This window comes from Chiloscyllium punctatum, chromosome 13 (assembly GCF_047496795.1).
Source record: "Chiloscyllium punctatum isolate Juve2018m chromosome 13, sChiPun1.3, whole genome shotgun sequence".
In the NCBI taxonomy this organism is placed as follows: domain Eukaryota; kingdom Metazoa; phylum Chordata; class Chondrichthyes; order Orectolobiformes; family Hemiscylliidae; genus Chiloscyllium; species Chiloscyllium punctatum.
Window position 1 is genome coordinate 37,139,127 of NC_092751.1, and position 20,495 is coordinate 37,159,621.

Consider the following 20,495-nt stretch of genomic DNA (forward strand, 5'->3'; position numbering starts at 1 on the left):
CCATCCCTTCTCAGTTACAGAAACACAGACAACACTATTTACTCCAGGTGCCCTCTCAGTAACACTTCACAGCGCAGCATTGACACATCTCTTTGTTTTGAATGATTCTGTTGGCAAAATGCACCAATATTTTAGATTTCCACCTTTTCAAGTTGCAACAGGCTAATATAGGCTGAATGGCCTTCTCTTATCCCTTTGGAAGAGGCCCATAGGGACAGAATTGCTTCGGCCTGTTGCTGAGCATCAATCTCAATGCTCTGTCTCAAGGTTTTGAAAGGATTTGATAACAAGGCACTTAAAACCAGGAGGAGCCTCACACTGGTCAATAGGTATTATACTTTGAGATAAGCTATCTTGCCCACCCTACTTTTTCTTTTGCAACCGATCTGTTATTTTATAACTGCCTCCTTTCACATACAGAGTGGAACACATATAGACACCTGCAGTGCCTTTTAATACTCTCATATACAAGTTTTAAAAAAAGATTCAAAAGATTTAAAGATTTTTGGGCCATCCCTCAGTAACCCTCATCCATTCCATCCAAACCTGGTAAATGTTCCCTTTTATAGTGATATGAAAAATGATGTGTGGAACTGGTTAACTGAGCCTGTTGGTTTAGTCATAATTTGGAGATGTCGCTGTTGGCCTGGGGTGTACAATGTTCAAAATCACACAACACCAGGTTTTCGTCCAACAGGTTTAATTGGAAGCACACGAGCTTTCAGAGCGCCACTCCTTCATCAGGTGATAGTGGAGGACACACTTCTAAGGCACAGAATTTATCGCAAAATTTATAGTGTGATGTAACTGAAATTATACATTGAAAAATACCTTGATTGTCTGTTGAGTCTTTCATCTGTTCGAATATCATGATAGTTTCATTTCTTTCATGTGTAAATTTTATTTTAAAGATGCATTCTCAGGTTAGCAGTAATAACAAGTGTTAGGCAATATTTTGAAGGTGTTAGCCCCTGTGTTCCTTGTCTATACCATAATGTTTAGATTGATTCTAATCTAAAAAGTGAGATAACAGAGTTTTACATAAATTGATGCAGTTTTTGAGCTCAGAGTTCTACATGAATGCATGCAGTTTTGAGTATCAGTGAGAGAGAGTATATATGTGTGTGCATGAGTATCGAGTGGTCTAAGTCTCTAAGCGGATGCCTGTGAGAGTGTGTATATCTGTAAGGGTGTGTCTGTGTGTCTGTGCGTGTCTGTGTACATATGTGTCCGTATGTATGTGTGTTTATAGGAGTGCGTGTGTGTGTGTGTGTAGTACAATGGTGGTCACCTGCAATGTGACATGAACCCAAGGCCCCAGTTGAGGCCCTCCCTATGGGAACCGAAATTTGTAATCAGCCTCTGCTCGGCCACTTTTCATTGCTGCCTGTCCTGAAGTCCACCTTGAAGGATGGTCACCAGAAGGTCCGAGGTTGAATGTCCGGGATTGCTGATGTGTTCCCAAACTGGGAGGGAACCCTCCTGTCTGTTGATTGTTTTGCAGTGCCCATTCATCCGTTGTCGTAGCCTTTGCTCAGTTTCCCAGTGTTTGTTCAGTGATTGTGCTTAATGCGAATCTCCATGGATTCTAATTATCCCAGTGGAGAGTTTCCATCTTTTAAAGATAAATGGGCGTCGTTCAATGTGTTATCCCATAACATGAGCGGGAGCATCACCAACAGCACTGACAGGGAACAGCAGACCCAGAGAGAGGGGGAGGAGACATCAGAATCTGAGAACATTGGACTGGAATGTTCCAAAAATGGATCATAATCTGGGAACATTAGACTGGCATGTTCCAACAATAGACAGGAGTTTATCCTATTATGTTTGGCGTCTTTGTGCATTTTCTTGGTGGCCATTATCATGGCGGATCTATGACGCTCTTCTCATTATTCAATATTTTTATTATCCTTTCCTGGCTATCGTTGGTGTTCCTGGTAAGTGTCAACGTCCAGATGTTTTTGTTCTAAAAACCGATTATGACTGTATTACTGTTCTTTTATATAGTCTACACATGTTGTCACTATTATTTTTCTGTTGAAACTCTCATACCATATATTCACTCTACAACCACTACTAACTACATCAATGAATGTGTTCAATGACTGTCTCCCTCACTGAGCTGGCATTGTTACTCTCTATGTTGACCTACTCAGTTCCAGCAGAGAACTGCAATTTACTGTATCATTGCCTTTGTTTTTTTTTTATATTAAGAGCAGGGAGGTCACTCTCTACTGCTCTGGTTACAAACTCCACTTCCTTCCACTGTTTCCATCCCATCCCTGGCCAATATCTGCGGCTGAAGCAGACAAGTCACAACTGTAGGAGATCCCTTTGACCATGAGCTGATTCATGACACCATACCCTGACCATTTCTAACTTGAAATGCTCACCACCCCAGAATATATCTCACTGGTTTAGTCCAGCTGCTGTTTGAACCTTGAGCTATGATGTACAGTCGTAATGAAGCCAAAAATCTGCTGCTGACACTCCCGGCTTCACACCTGCTGAAACAAATCTGATTCGACCACACACCAAACTCCCATCCAAATGTCATTCATGTGCACGCCGATGTATATTGCTATTGTGTCTGGAAATGCCTTTATTTTAACATTCTCAAACACTTTACCTCATTTGTCCATGAAGCTTCCCTCGTTCTCTCTGTCGATTAACACAGAGTTGTTCTTACTTAAAATAGTTTCCTCCATGTGCGTTCCTTCTCAAACAATGAGTTTCAGATTCAACCACGCCAATCATGCGCACAAATGGACTCTCTCTCAGTCTTTGATGAACACACACACAGCAAACCTTCTCATTGTAAACATTATAGTAATCTGATGCGAGTATAGTTTGCATATGATAGTAAAGTTTGCAATACTCTCTATGCTGGGCAGATAGTGCAGTTTACTGAGCAACACACTAGCATGGTGTGCACAGCTCTTTATGCTGGGCTGTCATCTTGTCCCAGTTTATGTTGTTTGTGATGTTCGGTGAAGCAGATTCAGAATTTGATGTAACAAACCATTCCAGCTGATCTGACAATGCCTGTATTCAATGTTCTCGTTCTTGTAATTTTACTCTCAAAGATCTCACTTCTCCAGTTAGTCCCACTGCCTTGTCTTTTTCCCCATATTTCCACAATATCTTTTCAGTTAATTAACTGTCTCTTTCTGTCTTTAATGTGAATCTTCCTGTCCCTCTGTATCTTTTCCTGGCATTTGTTTTTGGCTCTCTAGTGTATCGAGTGCTTGCATTGTGAAGCTCAAAAACAGTGAAATGTTGTGTGTCAGGCTGTTGTTCACTTCCCGGTATGTCCCATGTGATGGTCCATGGACAGGGGTGTTTCAGAAGTTATGAGATACATCCTTGTAACTTGCTCTGTACCTGTATTTGTCCCTCTCAGGTGATATTGCGATCGAGGAAGCCCCTTAAGAAAAGGACCAGCCATCTAAAGTGTGCGACAATGATGTCACTTAAAAAAAGATTAATTTCTCTTTTTTTTCATATAAGAGATCTTAAAGGCCAAACTGCCTACTGAAAATGGCTCAAGTAAATAACTGACGACGCTTTTACGGTTTTTCATAAATAGTAGTAACAACGGCCTATAACTTATCCCTCGCTGCTAGTCTCTCTGATGCTGTTTCCTCCTGAATTGGAGAACTGTATGCAAGAATGTATGTCTGAATGTTCCATTTTGCGAAGGGGTGTGGTTATGGGATGTTGGTGTGTTGGAATAGTTCATTAGTAGAAGGTACTGTATCCATTATTCAGTCATGGTTTCCAATAGTTAAATTAATCTAAATTCTTCTTCATTTTGTATGGATTTTCATTAGAGTGTTTGAGTATGTTGTGTTGCTGATGGTGAGTGGTGCGACAAGTAGCATGACATCTGGAACGCCCACTTCACATCTACCTTTAAAATAAGGAAAGTTTGACATCCAAGCTACCTTCTTAAAATTGTTTGAGGCAGTCTGGTTGGTCTTTTGCAAACTGGGAACTCTTGTCTGGTTTTAAATCGATAATACCAAATTGTTGTTCAGAATTACAATCCCTACAGTATGCAAACAAGCCATTCGACCCAACAAGTCCACACTGACCCTCCGAGAAGTAACCTACCCAGACCCATTCGTTTACCCTATTATTAGACATTTACCCCGACAAAGGCTCCTAACCCACACATCTCTGAAAACTACAAACAATTTAGCATGACCAATTCACCTGACATGCATATCTTTGGGTTGTGGGAGGAAACCAGATAATCCAGAATAAGCCCATGCAGACACTGGAGATCATGCAACGGGAGGCTATTGGGTTCAAAGGTCGCGCATGGTAGCTGTTAGCATCTTTTGTTCCGAACTCGGTTGGTTTAAACAGTGTTTTGTGTATAAAGATTCTTTCAGTCACTAAGAGTTCTCTTGGTGTGGAAGAAGTGAAGTTGGGGGTTTTACAAAAGGTAATGAAGGCAAAGCTGTCGGAATTGACAGACAATCTGGAATTGGGGTTGCGTTTGTCTGTGAGAAAATGGCAGACAATTACAGCTATAGCTCGGCAATTGCGTTTTGTGGAAACGCCACCAGACTTTTTGGAAATGGTGAGAATTCAATTTCAAATGAGGCACTTTGAACATGAGAAGGAATTGAAACAGTTTGAATTGAGATGAAAAGTAGAAATAAAAAGGAAAGGAAATTAAGAAGAAAGAGAGAAAGGGAGAGAAGAAAAGCAGAGAGTTTCAATTTAAACAGTTAGCAGTTAGAGAGGAAAGTTGACATAGAAGGCAGAGATGAAGGTAGACGATTGGCGGGATGAGGAGGATAGTGAGGTTGAACAACCCTATTGGAACTAATTCCCTAAAGGGGTTCTGTTTAAATACATCCAGGCATTATCTAAATTTGATGAGAAGGATGGAGAAGCCTTTTGAATTTCATTTGAGAAAGTGGCTAATGCAGTGGCAAGTGATCATGTGGATTTAGTATATCCAAACAAAGCTGATAGGTATTTGCATCCCTATTGGAGACGGTATCTGCCCAGTATGGGGTGGTGAAGAAAGCCGTCTGAAGTCCATATGAGGTTGGGCCAGAAGCCGACAGACAGCATTTCAGGAATCTAAAAAAGGGTCGCTGATTAAACGCACATTGAGTTTGAAAGTATCAAACAAAGTAATTTTGAAAGGTGGTAAGGGTATTAAATCAGAGCAAACCAATGACACTCTTAGAGAGATTCTTATTTTGGAGAAGTTCAACAATTCACTTCCTGCAGTCGTGAGAACTCACGTGGAAGAGCAGAGAGTTACAATGGCAAGATTAGAAGCTGAAATGACTGATGATGATGATTGAGTTCTGAAATCAAAATATGGTTTCTGTGAGAGATTGAGATAAATTGTGCGAGATCTTCTTAAAACATATACCCGTGACAGTAAGGTTTACTGGCATAGGCCAGGAGTAGCAGGTAAAGAGATTAGAGCATTAAGAGGTACAGAAGTATGTAACTCTTTTATGTTGAGACATGAGGAGTTATGTAATTCAGAAGGACTATTGGAGAGATGAGAAGTGCTCCATTATGTAACGTGTGGTTGGAGTGTCCAGTGGAAACATCAACAGATTGATTCCCCAATGGGGAAGGAGGCCTTGAGCTTCACGTTGGCGTTACAACATTTCAACATTTAAAATGTGAATAACGTACATGAGACAAATCTTGATCACCGATCGTGACCCGTGAAAGGTTTTGGAGAAGTTTGGGAGAGAAATACCAATCTGTTTCGATTGAGCTTATAATTGCTACCATTCAGTTTGAAACTATTCAGGTGACAGGGCGAGAAAACCTACGTTTTGACACGTTGTGGAGACTTGGATGAAGAAAGACAAAGGCATTCTGTAGCAGGAGTAAAATGACTGATATCGAAACTAGTTGTGAACATTTGTATGCTCAGAGTTAGTGTAATATATATTCATTTCAGTCTACTTATAGAGGAAGATTAGGAGGTCTAAAATGAATCCACCTTTGTGTATTGATGGATGATTTTATTAAAGATGAAATTGTGAGAATACTATCACTGTGAAAAGGTTATTTTCTCTTGGGTTTGTTTTTTGAAGAGAGGTTTTAAAGGTAGAGGTGCAGAACTGCTGTCTGAAAACAGTTTAAGTAAATAAATGAGAAAGCTTTAGGTTTCATTAAAACGGTGACAACAAGGGAAGGGCAGTGGCCAGCTCTCCCAGATCAGGTTTCTCAATTTGTTTTTAGCTGAAGCATTCAGAAGCTGCTGGGGATCCCAAAAGTGTTGGAAGTTTCAATACATGATCTCCAGCTGCTTTTCTCTCTGAGATTTCTGTTGATGTTGTTTCCTCCTGGATTGGAAAACTGCTGTAAGGATTTGCATTTGAATATATCTTTGTGCCAAGCGGTGTTAACCAAGATGGTATGGTATCTAATGTTTGTGTAAGAGTTCCAACATATAAATTATCCCAAAATGTTCTTTTCTTTGATTGTATTTTAACTAAAACATTTTAATAGATTATATTTTGCTCAATTTCGAGTGGTTTGACCAGTAACAACATATCTGGAATCCACACTTCACATCTATATTCAAAATAAGGAAAGGTTTGGGTCTAAGTGGCGTTCTTAAAACATTCTGGGGCATCTGGTCTGGTCCACAACACTGGTACTGAGGGGTTTCTGACTGACTCCTGTAATTGAATATTTAGTGGAGTTGCAGGGGATAGTTTTCTGGAGGTTGTGCTTTGAGCTGCCTCAGACATTCAGGGAGACCTGAGGATTTGGTGACCCAACTCTGAATGGAGCATGGGGAACTGTAGTTACAGCACCTGGGTGTGTAACATCAACAACAAATGGAGCAGAGGCTGCAGAGTGGGGAAACTCTGAACCCACGCAGTGAGTGTGTTTGGGGAAAGGGATCTGCTGTACCCACATCGGGTTTTCCAGGAACAGCTTCCCAAGCTTCACTTGAACCAGGAGAAGAGTGTGACGGGACACTGTCTGAACAAGGAGATGGTCACAGAGCGGTGTCACCTCCTTCAACACGTCCTGCAGCTTCACACAGGGGGAGGATGGTGCTGCCAGTGGCTGTTAGTGTCACTGCTTCATTCAGCTTCTATGAGCCAGAATTTTCCAGGCAGGACTAGGTGACATATCCATCATTTCCCTGTATCTCAACATTGATGTCACCATTCCGTGAAGGAGGATATATATGGTGGATTAGGAAAATAGATTGTTTCTCCCACAGCTGGAAGCTACCTTGTGTATCCAGTATAATGGGATTCCCGATGGTGTACATGGCATCTGCAGAGTACCCATGTCAATGGGGAGAGGTGGAGTAACTGGAGGAGCTCTCTCTCTATTAATGTTACAGTCTACCCATGCACAGTACATCATGTTGGTGAATACCCTCTGTCCTGGCAGCAGTCACGGCCTCTTCATTCAGAAGCAGTCAGCCATTCCCATCGTCATCGGGTCTCCACGTAGAAAGAAATAAATATATCTTGGAAAAAGGTCGTCCCCTTGATGCATGTGTCAAAACAGCATCCCCACCACCAATCAACCACCTCAAAGTATTCCATGTGTACAGAGAGCAATGGGATCACTTGGAGTGTCCGGGAGCTGGCGATCACGGATGGAGCAAAACCTCCCATGTCTGAAGGGATCAAAGTGAACCCCCTAGTACACAGTATCATTAAGTCCTATAATCCCTCTCCATTTCAGTAACATACTGTCTTCCATTATTCCTATAAATGGAATGACAGGTTATATCATGTTAAATTCCACCTGCCAAACTATTATCTATTGTCTTTACCTCTCTGAATTTATCTGTAGACTCTCCACCCTCTCTTGATAATTTAATCTCTTGCTTATCACAGCGACGTAACAATTATTTAAAGTAGTGTCAAATAGGTTAGACCAGGGAAACTCAGTGGATGTGGTCCATCTAGACTTCCAAAAGGCCTTTGATAAGGTGAGGGCCCATGGTGTTTGAGGTGAGCTACTGGTATGGATTGAGGATTGGCTGTCTGACAGAAGGCGGAGAGTTGGGATAAAAGGTTCTTTTTTGGAATGGCAGCCGGTGACAAGTAGTGTCCCGCAGGGTTCAGTGTTGGGGCCGCAGCTGTTCACATTATATTAATGATCTGGATGAAGGAACTGGGGGCATTCTAGCGAAGTTTGCCGATGATGCAAAGTTAGGTGGACAGGCAGGTAGTGCTGAGGAAGTGGGGAGGCTGCAGAAGGATCTAGACAGTTTGGGAGAGTAGTCCAGGAAATGGCTGATGGAATTCAATGTGAGCAAATGCGAGGTCTTGCATTTTGGAAAAAAAGAATGCAAGCATGGACTACTTGCTAAACGGTGAGACAATTCGTACAAAGGCATCTGGGAGTGCTAGTCGAGGATTCTCTAAAGGTAAACATGCAGGTTGAGTCCGTGATTAAAAAAGCAAATGCAATTTTGTCATTTATCTTAAGAAGGTTGGAATATAAAAGCACCATTGTGCTACCGGGACTTTATAAAGCTCTAGTTAGGCCCTGTTTGGAATACTGTGTCCAGTTTTGGTCCCCACACCTCAGGAAGGATATACTGGCACTGGAGCGTGTCCAGCGGAGATTCACACGGATGATCCCTGGAATGGTAGGTCTAACAAAAGAGGAATGGCTGAGGATCCTGGGATTGTATTCATTAGAGTTTAGAATGTTAAGGGGAGATATAATAGAAACTTACAAGATAATACATGGCTTGGAAAGGGTGGACGCTAGGAAGTTGTTTCCGCTAGGCGAGGAGACTAGGACCCGTGGGCACAGACTTAGAATTAGAGGGAGTCAATTCAGAACAGGAATGCAGAGACATTTCTTCATCCAGAGAGTGGTAGGCCTGTTGAATTCATTGCCGTAGATTGCAGTAGAGGCCGGGATGCTAAATGTCTTCAAGGCAGAGATTGATAAATTCTTGATATCACAAGGAATTAAGGGCTACGGGGAGAATGGGGGTAAGTGGAGTTGAAATGCCCATCAGCCATGATTCAATGGCGGAGTGGACTCGATGGGCCGAATAACCTTACTTCCACCCCTATGTCTTATGGTCTTATGGACATCACCAATCTCAGCATCTGTATATCTGTTCCATCCTCCTGATCATTAATATAGACTGTAAATCGTTGAGAACCCAGCGCTGGTCACTGTATGACCCTACTGGTTACTTTCGCTCTAACTGATTTATCCTGAGTGCCTGCTTCCTGTATGATACCCAGTCCTCTCCCATTCCTGGGAAACACAGACGAAGAGTTGTATAAGTACAAAGAGCATCTGTGAGGAATCCAACCCCTCAATGAGGCTGATGTCAACACGGCCTCTGTTCAACTTTCCTGCCATCTCTCCACCCAAAAACTCTAGTCTCTTGTTGTAGATTGCAACACATGAAAAAAATCCACTCCACATCTACACTTTCAATTACTTTTAGCATTTTACAGACCTCAATGATATCTCCTTTCATTCTCGAGAGTATAGGGCTAAACTGCTCAATTTCTCTTCATAAGACAAACACTTCAAATATGGAATCAATCTAGTGAAGCACTTCTGAATTGCCTCCAATGCAAATACCTCATTCTGCAGGACACCCAAACTGTACTCCAGTTGCAGCCTCGCTAATGCCTTGCATAGCTACACCAACACTCCCTACCTTTCTACACTATCCTTTTATAAATAAACACTGAAATTCTCTTTGCATTTCTGTTTACTTGCAATACCCACAGGCAGGATTTCTGTGATATGCAAGCAGACACCCAGATCCCTCTGCACCTAAGCACTTTGAATTTTCTCTCCATTTAGATAATAATTTGTCTTTCTATTATCCTGGCCAACTTGAATAGCCCCATATTTATTCACTTTAATTTTCATTGCCAAATGTTGGACCGTTCACCCAACCTATCCACGTGTTTTAAAATATCTTGCATCATCATTCCGAAGTAATTTCCCACTGATGTTAGTGTCATCTGAAAATGTGGCATTGTATTTTCTATCCCGTCAACCGAGTACAGTAATACTATCGATTGCAAATGGTTGAGGCATGAGTACTGAAATCAATGGCGCAAACTTTGGCATTTGCCAAAAGAAAATGACATATTTATTCCACCTGACTATATTTGGTGGATAACCAATCCTCCATCCAAGCTCATAAATTATTCCTAAACCCATGTTGTCTGATCTTACCATTTACTCTTTGGAGAAGCGACATATCCGATGCCTTCAGGAAGGCCAGATATGTTCCATCTCCAGCATTCCCACTATCCATCTTGTTAGTGACATCTTCAAATAACTCAAGCAAACAATTTAAACACGATTTAGCCTTCGTAAAACCATGTTGACTCTGACGAATTATTGTTTGAGTTTGCAAATGTCCTGAACAATGGACTCTAAAAATTTGCCTTAAATTACACTAGTGTATTGTTACACTTTAGTCCCTGATGTATAACATTATTACGAGTTCTTCCCTTTCGAAAACCTTTATGTTTTCTTTGAATTCCTGTTTAATGGGCACAAGGCTTGAAGAGATCTGCTCCAGTTGCTGTGTAAGAGCCATGTGCAGCTGACTGGACTCATCATCCTGCTGGTGTACAAACTCGATGGGCTGACATCTTTCTGGTGTTCCCATGTTGCCACCTCCAAGGGCAGAACGACTTCCTCCTATTGATGCTTTAGAGGATTGGGAGATTATGGAATCTTCCTGTTGCTGCGTAACATTTTGAGGGGCTGATGGGTCTTCTCATACTTCTCCATAACAGGTGGATATACTGAACGGTCTCCTCATGTATCCCAGAGATGGGACCGAGGGGATTGATTGGTCTTCTCTTGTTCCCATGCAACAGACACGTGACTAAATTACCTCTTCCTTTCTCATGAAAGAAGTCGCAGATAGTTTTTATCTGATCCATTTTCCTTGCAATACCCTCGGTGGGTCTGAATGGCCTCCTGTTATCCCAGTGTAACAATCTCCAGTCACTGTGTGACCTCTTCCAGTTGCTATGTTACAGACTTGAGGAGGCTGAATGGACTGATCCTGTTGCTGTTTAACAGGATACTGGTGCAGCATGGCCTACTCTGGGGCCAGTGTTATAGGCTCGAGTGGCTGATTGGTCTCCTTCTGTAAATGTATATCAGGCTCCAGGGGCTGAATAGCCTCGTCATGTTTTGGTGTAACAGGGTCGAAGGCCTGAATATCCTCCTGTTGTTCCTGTGTAACAGGCTGGAGAATGGAATGGATTCCTCCATTATCTGTGTAATTCGATTCGCTTGTTGACTCCTTCTGTCAGCTATGTTGAAATAAGATCAGCTTTAATTTTTGTAAACTCCAATGGCTACTGGGTCAACCTGATCATCCTTTCGTTATAAGCTAGCACCTTCATTGCAGGAATCAGTTGAGGGAACCATCTCTGAGCTATTTCCAATATCACAACATCCTATCTTCACAGAAGAGGCTAACTCTGTACACACTACTCCAGATATGATCTCCCTGTACAGCAGCAGCAACACTTTACCAGCCTGCTGTAATGTTCCCACACATGTTAGAGCTGTCTCAGCTCTCTGGGGGAATACAGAACATTTTTGGAAGATCATTGTCCTTCTCTACTCCATCAGCATAACGGGAGATCTGGAGAAATTAACGTTTGAGAAGATCATAAATAATGTGGTGAGATGATCTTTGTCATTAACCTCCCCAGAGCCCATGTCACTCAGATTCCACAGAATCTAGTAAGGTGAAGCACAAAAACAGCAAGGAGGAGAAAACATTGATGGGAGTTATATATCAAAGTTAAAGCTGCAATACAAATGCTGGAGCTGTTATAAAACAGGAACTGAGATATGCACATTTTTGAGTACTGCAGTAATAATGCACTGCTTAAATTATATCTGCACTGTGTTAACCTAACTGAATCCTAATGCTGGGAAAAATGGATTTCATGACCAGGTGTGAGATGGTTTACAGGAACATTATGTCGAGAACTGAGCTCGAGATCAGGTTATTTAGGAATTGGTGTTGAGAGATCAGAAGAGCTAATTGACAATTTTGCTAGAAAGGACCTTATGGGAACAGTTTCCACAATGTATTGGTTTTCTTTTATGCTGTTTGAGGATACGACACTTTTTGTTTTATTTGAAGTAACCGTTATAAATCTGAATCATGCAAGCCACGAAGGTGTGAGGCGAAAGTGGGGACTACAGATGCTGGAGATCAGAGTGTGGTGCTGGGAAAGAACAGTCAGGCAGCATACTAAGAGCACATAAGTCGATGTTTTGGGCATAAGCCCTTCATCAGGAATGAAGCTTATGGGCCAAGGGTGCTGAGAGATAAATGAGAAGGGGGTGCTGCAGGGGGAAGGTAGCTGGGATTGTGATAGGTAGATGAAGGTGGGGTTGAAAGTGATAGGTGACAAAGGGAGATAGAACGCCCTATCCACTGCATCCATTAAACCCAGTGTGGTCTTCTCTACATTGGCGAGGCAGGAGGTCAACCTGTTGATCATTTCAGAGAACATCTCTGGGACAGCCACATTGAACAACTCCATCACCTTATGGCTGAGCACTTTATCTCCCCTTCCCACTCTGCCAAGTACATGAGGATCCTGGGCCTGCTCCATCGCCATACCCACGCCACCAGAAGCCTGGAGGAAGAAAGCCTCCTCTTCTGCCTTGGGACCCTCGCAAAAGTGAATGCAATGTTGTCAATTATCTCAAAAGGGTTGGAATATAAAAGCACTGTTGTGCTACGGAGACTTTATAAAGCTCTGGTTAGGCCCCATTTGGAGTACTATGTCTCGTTTTTGTCCCCACATCTCAGGAACAACATACTGTCACTGGAACGTGTCCAGCAGAGATTCACATGAATGATCCCTAGAATGGTAGGTCAAACATCTGAATAACAGCTGAGCATCCTGGGATTGTATTCATTGGAGTTTAGAAGATTAAGGGAAGATCTAATAGAAACTTACAAGATAATACATGGCTTGGAGAGGGTGGACGCTAGGAAATTGTTTCTGTTAGGCGAGGAGACTAGGATCCGTGGGAACAGCCTTAAAATTAGAGGGAGTCCATTCAGAACAGAAATGCGGAGACATTACTCTAGCCAGAGAGTGGTGGGCCTGTGGAATTCATTGCCGCAGAGTGCAGTAGAGGCTGGGACGCTAAATGTCTTCAAGGCAGAAATTGATAAATTCTTGATGTCACAAGGAATTAAGGGCTACAGGGAGAATGCGGGTAAGTGGAGTTGAAATGCCCATCAGCCGTGATTGAATGGCGGAGTGGACTCGATGGGCCGAATGGGCATACTTCTGCTCCAATGTCTTATGTTCTTAACCATAGAGGATCAGAGTGGATTTCCCCATTTCCCCGAATCCCACCTTATCCTACTCCTACCTCCCAAGTCAGCACCGTCCTTTTGAACGATCCTATGTGTCCACCTTCCTTCCTATCAATCTGGTCCACCCTCTTTCCTCTCCGACTATCACTTTCAACCCCACCTTCATCTACCTATTAGATGAAAGGAGGCAGCTTAGAAAAATGCCAAGTGTTGCGGTAAGCCAGTGGATTCAATGAAGGACCAGCAAAGGATGCCCAAGAAACTGAGAAGAAAATCAAAAAAAGAAAAAGCGTTCAAATGAAAGAAAAACATAAAGCGTCTATCAATGAATAAAAAAAAGGTCAAATGTGGAACAGTTGGTGTGCGTTCAGGATAATTTATTGCAGAGAACAGAGAAACGGCAGGGAAAAGAAACTGTTCCTTTGTGTCTATCTTCATGGAAGGATGTCCAGAAATTCTCCCAGAAATACCAAGCGTCCATGGGACTTGTGTAAGTAAAGTCTAAGATCATTCTTATCAGTGTTGGGGTCATCTTTGAAAAGAAAGCTGGATTGAGTATTTATAAATCTGACAGACTAGATGTACTTCATACAAGAATTTCAGAGGAAGCAGCAATAGACATGTTGATTGCATCGCGGATTTTCACTTTATTTTCCGACACATTCCCGAAAGGCATTTAGCCAATCTGGATAAGGCAAAGGTTATAAATATTGTCCAATAGTTTAAGAAAGTATGAATTTGGAGAGTGGGGAACTACAGACCAGTTATCTTGTCATCCGCAGTCAGGTATCTGTTGGACTCGATTACAAAGAACATGCGACTAGATATTTAGAAGGTAATAACATAACTGGGGAGTATGAGAATGTACCGATGAAAGGAAAACCAGAAGTGGCAAACATATTTTTGGAATGGTTTGAAGATGATTCTTGTGGACATAAGCAATAATGAACCATTGGATAACGTATTGTTGGATATTTATGAGGTTTTTTTAAAAGAACTCACACAGCAAGTTCATAAGAAAAAATAAAGCGAGAGGTATTGGGAAGAACATATGCAAATGGGAAAGTAAAAATTAGGTTTACATTCATGTGAATGTAATTGGAAGATAGAGGATGTCGTGCACCAGTTGCATCAAGCGTTGGTGAGACGAAACATAGAATATTGTGTATCGTTTGGAGTCCCAATCTAAGAAAGAATATATTGACTACAGACGAACTTTAAAAGGTATTATCCAGATTACTCCGTAAAATGACAAGATTGTCTGATGGGGAACCTCAGCCTGTAATCTCGAGTTTCAAAACATGAGAGTTGATTGTAGTGAATATTAGAAACATCGAAATGACTTAATAACAGAGGGACATTAAGAAGTACAAGTCGGCGAGATAAGGGAGAATCCCACGATATTCTACACGGACAAGTAGAACAGAATAATTAGCAAACAGTTCGTGTCCATTAGAAACCAAAGGGACAATCTGTGTGTCAAGCTGGAGAACATTGATGGATTGTTACATGAGACCTTCACATCTATTTTACTTGGGAGAAGGAGGAGGCAGGTACAGAATTCAAGAAGATGGACTGGAAAGCTCTTGAACAGATTGATGTAAAATACGAGCAGGGATTTGAGGTTTTGTTCTGTACAAATTTGGACCAATCTCCATGTCTGAATGAGTTGTATCACAGGCGGCTGTTGGGGTCAAAGGAGGAACGACCTTGACTGAATAGTTTATTAAGGATCTGACCATAGGGGAGGTGCCGGAGAACTGGAGAACTGCTCATACGATTCCACTTCACAGTAAGAGTGGGAGAGATAGGCCAAGGAACTATAGACGAGCGAGTTAAGGAAACTACTGGATCAAATAGGAAAGGACGAAATCGAATTACAATCAGAGTTGCAAGGTTTGATCAGGGATATTCATCATGACTTTATCAGAAGGAAGTTGCATCTAATGGATTTGATTGAATTAGTTTGAGGAGGTCGATTATTTAGTTTTGTAGGAAGGCCTTTGACAAATTTCCACGTGGGAAACTGAAAAATAAAGTAAAATCTCACAATATGAAAGATTACTTGACAAGTTAGAATGAAAATTGTCTTAGTGGCAGGAGGCAGAGGGTGGTGGGAGAAGCCTGTTTGTGTGACTGGAGACCAGTATGACCTGGTGTACCACAGAGATCAGTGTTGTGTCCCTTATTGTTTGTGTTTTTCATAACAAAATGTAGATCTAAATGTGGAGAGGGCTAGGTGGAGAGTAGGGAAGGTGTGATAAGTAAGTATATGTTTGACATAAAGATTGGCTGGGTGGTTAGCAGTGAGGAGGAAAGCCTTAAGTTACAGGAAGATGCAGATGGAATGGTCAGATAGGCAGATCAATGGCAGATAGAATGTCACCCTGATAAATATTAGGTGATGCACTTTGGGAGATGGAACCAGCCAGGGAAGGACTCATTGAAAGGCAGCACACTGGGAACCTCAGTGTGTGCTTCTCCACACATCCCTGAATGTAACTGGACAGGTTAATGGACCAGTTAAGAATTGGACCTTGGGTGTTGCGTTTCATAATCAGGGTGTAGATTATAAGAGCAATACAGGGCTTTGGTTCAGCCAAAATGGAGTATTGTATATAGTTCTGGGAGCCACATTCCAGGAAGGATGTGATTGTACTGGAGAGGGTGCAGAAGTGATTCACCAGGATGTTCCCTGGGATGGAGCATATCAGCTATGGAAAGAGGCTGGATAAACGCGGGTTGTTTACTTTGGAGCAGAGAAGGCTGGGGGGGAATTGATTCAGAAGGATAAGATGATGAGCGACACGGACAGGGTGGATAGACAGCAGATGTTTCTTTTAGTCAGAGGGTCAAGAACAAAAGAGCACACTTTTAAAGCGAAGAGTTTGAGGTTCAGAGATGATTTAAACATTTTTTTCACCTCGAGGGTTATGTGTTCTGGGATTACTTCCTGAGAGGGAAATCATCACAGGTAACCTCATAATCATTAAAAAGTACTTGTACGAGCACTTGGAAGTGTCATAACATTCCAGGCTATGGGCCTGCTGTCGGAAAGTGGGACTAATGTAGATCGTGCTGTATTTCTGTTGGCACAGAGTCTATGCTCCTGTGAGTGGATGATCTGGAACGTCAATTAATGAGCAGTTTAAGGTGTGAATTGATGAGTTTCTGAAGAGTATATTCACAACGGTTATAAGAGTGAACTGTAATAACTTGATAAATCATGTCAATGTGAGAAATATGAGTAACAAGTGCAGTTTCCATACAGTTTTAAACCAGACTCCCCATTACCTTCCCCGGATATCTCCTGTCTCATCAGCAGGACGGATACAGCAGAAGTGGCGGCACATTGGGATACAGTTGGAATGGAATTGGTCTTGGAGTCCTCAACAGTGACTCCGTATCCCATGAAGTCTCATGGTATTAGCTTGCACATGGGAAAGGAAACCTCCTGCTGATTACAATCTACTATCCTCTCTCAACTGATGAATCAGTACTCCTCAATGTTGATCAACACTTGGAGGAAGCACTGAGGGTCGCATGGATGCAAGATGTACTCTGGGTAGCGGATTTCAATGTCCACCTCCAAGAGCATCTCAGCTACAGCAATACTGATCGAGCTGTCCGGGTCCTAAAGGATCTAACTGTTAGACTGGTTCTGTGGCAGGTGGTGGAGGAACCAACAAGAGGAAAATACATACTGACCACAGCCTTACTAATCTGCCAGTTGCAGAAGTATCTGTCCATGACAGTATCAGTAAGAGTCGCCACCGCATAGTCATTGTGGAGACAAAGTCACACCTTCACATTGAGAATAGCCTCACCATTTTGGGTGGTACTATCACGGTGCTTAATAGGACAGACTTCGAACAGATCTTGCAGCTCAAGTCGGGGTGTCCATAAGGTGCTGTGGTTCATCTATAGGAGCAGAATTGTACACCCACACAACCTCATGACCGCCTAACAACAATTACCATCACTCCAGAGGATCAACATTGTTTCAATGGAACGTGCAGGATGGCAGGAGCAGCACTGGGCATATCTGACAATGAGGTGTCTGCCAGTTGAAGCCACCAAACAGGACAACTTGTGCTCCAATCAGCAGAAGCGGTAAGTGATAAACAGAGCTTAGTGATCCCACAAGCAAAGGATCAGATCTAAGCTCTGCAGTCCTTCCACACCTTGTCGATAAACATTGGGGATAATTATTCAACTCAATGGAGGAAGAGATTCCACAAATAACCCCTTCCTCTATGATGGAAGAGCCCAGCACTTCAGTGTATAAGATCAGGCTGATGCATTCGCAACAATCTTCAGTCAGAAGTGTTGAGTGGATGATTCCTTTTAGCTTCCTCCAGTGGTCCTCAGCAATTCAGTTACCAGTCATCAACCAATTTGATTCAGTCCACGCGATATCCAGAAACGATTGGAGATACTGGATACTCCATAGGGTCCATAATATGACAACATTCTGGCAATAGTACTGAAAACCTGTGCTCCATACCTTGCCACTCCGCTAGACAAACTGTTTCAATACAGATACAATGGCTTTCCCTGATTACGTGAAAATTACCCCAAGTATCTCCTGTATATAAAAAGCAGAACAAATCTATTCCAGCCAATTACCACCGCATCAGTCTCCTCGTGATCATCAGTAGAGTGGTGGAAGAACTTAGTGCTTTTAAGCAGCATTTTCTCAGCAATACCCTGGTCAATGACGTCCGGTTTGGGCTCCACCAGGTCCACTCAGCTCCTGACCTCATTACCATGGTTTAAACATGGACTAAAGAGCTGAATTCCAGAGATGGTGTGAGAGCGATAGCCCTTTAAATCAAGGCTGCCTTTGACCAAATGTGGTATCAAGGGGCTTTAGCAACAGTGAAATCAATGGGTATTAGAGCCAAACTCCCCGCTGGTTAAAATCATACCTGACACGTAGGAAGGTGGTGATGGTTGATGAAAGTAAGTCAACTCTGCTCCACATCTGTAGGAGTCCCTCGAGCAGTGTCCGAAAAAAATCTTCAGGGCTGCTTTATCAATGACCTTCCCTCCATTTTAAGGTCAGAAGTGAGGATGTTCGCCAATGATTGTACAATATTCTGCAACATTTGTGGCTCCTCAGATACTGAAGCAGTCCATGTCCAAATGCGACAAGATCTGGACAGTATCCAGGCTGACACGTGGCAAGTAATATTCAGCCCACACAAATGCCAGACCATGACCATCACCAATAAAATACAATCTAACCTGCACCTTGGCATTCAATGGTGTTACGATCACTGAATCCCCAGTATCAAATTCCTGGTGGGTAGTTATTGCTCAGACACTCACTGGTCTTGCCACATGAACACAGTCACTATAAGAGCAGGTCTGAAGCTAGAAATACTGCGGCGAGTAACTCTCATCCTGACTTCCAAAAGTCTGTCCATCATCTACAATGCATAAGTCAGAAGTGTAATAGGAGACTCCCAATTTGCCTGGATGAGTGCAGCCCCAACAAAACTCAATAACCTTTATACCATTCAGAACAAAGCAACCAGTCCAACTGTCTCTCCATCCACAATGCTCCATCATCAACGCTCAGCAGCAGCAGTGTTTTACTATCTACATGCTGCAATGAAATGATTCACCAAAGATCCTCCAATACCATCTTCCCAACTCCCATGTCTATCTGGAAGGACAAGGGCTGCAAATGAATGGGAATACCATCATCTTCAGGTTCCCTCCAAGCCATTCACCATCCTGACTTGGAAATTTATCACCGCTCCTTCACAGTCACTGGGTCAGAATCCTGGGATTCCCTCCCTAATGGCATTAGAGGTCAACCACAGCAGGTGGACTGCAGCGTTCAACAAGGCAGTTCACCACCACCTTCTCAAGGGCAACTAGGGACAGGAAATAAGTGCTGGCCCAGCCAGTGACAAACAGATTCATGAAATAAATAAATAGAAATTAACAGAGGAAGGTTGCTGAGGTGTGGCAGGGACCGGTGCTTGGGGCCCAGCTGTTCATAATGCCCTTTATACATTTGGTTGCTGGAATCAGATACAATATATCCCAGCCTGCTGACAGTACTAACGGGTGTGGGATGGTGAGTGGGTGAGGAGGTTATAAAAAAGCACCGAGAAGAGTAAGACAAGTGGAGTGAATGGGTAAATACGTGACAGATGGAGAACAATGTGGATAGAGGTGATGGTGTGCCCTTTGGTGGAAACGATAAATTGTCAGCCTACCATTTGAAAGGGATTGGTTGAAACATGTTGATCTACAAAGGGACGTATGCTCCTTTTTGTTGTTTCCTTCTGCATAAACCTCGGAGTCCTCTGCAGTGCAGTGAGTTCTGTAACCAGAGGTCAATACTGGGCATAGCATTGGCAAACTGACCAGTGTACACAGACCCACCAAGTGGGGAGCTGCAACACTGAAAAGGATCCACATCTCCCTGGACACCAGACGCTGAAAACAATCTTGCTGAAACAGAAAGCAGTGAGGAAGATAAATGGTGTGTTGACCTTCATTTCAGGGGGATGTGAGTCCAGAAGTAAGGGTGCCTTACTGCAGCTGTACAGGGCCTGGTGAGCTATCATCCCGAACATTGTGCAGTATTGTGTGTAGTTTTGGTCTCCGTACCTAATAAAGGGCAAACCTGACATTGATGGAGAGCAGTGAAGGATGACCAGACTGATCTCTGGGATGACGGGCTTGTTGTGGGAGCAGAGATTGGGGAGACTGGATAAATATTCAACGGTGTTTAGGAAAATGAGTGGAGATCTCAGTGAAATATACAAAACTCTGACAGGGTGAGTCAGATTGGAAGCAGGTCACTCTGCATTGAGATGAGATTAAATGTCTGCACTCACTGACTGGTGAACCTGGAGTATTCGCTCGCACCTGGAAACCGAGACATTGATTATAGATAAGGATTTAGAGACAGTAAAGGGATGGTGGGAGAGCAGGAGTACGGTGTGGAAATGAAGGGCCAACCATCATTACAATGAATTGGGTAGCAAACTCGATAGACCAAATGTACTACTGCACTTCCTATTTTATAGCTTCCCAAGGTTACTCACATTAACGGATATGTATATCGTGTGGGGTAAGTACAGTGAGGAGATTTTTTTCCATGAACTAGAATGGGGGA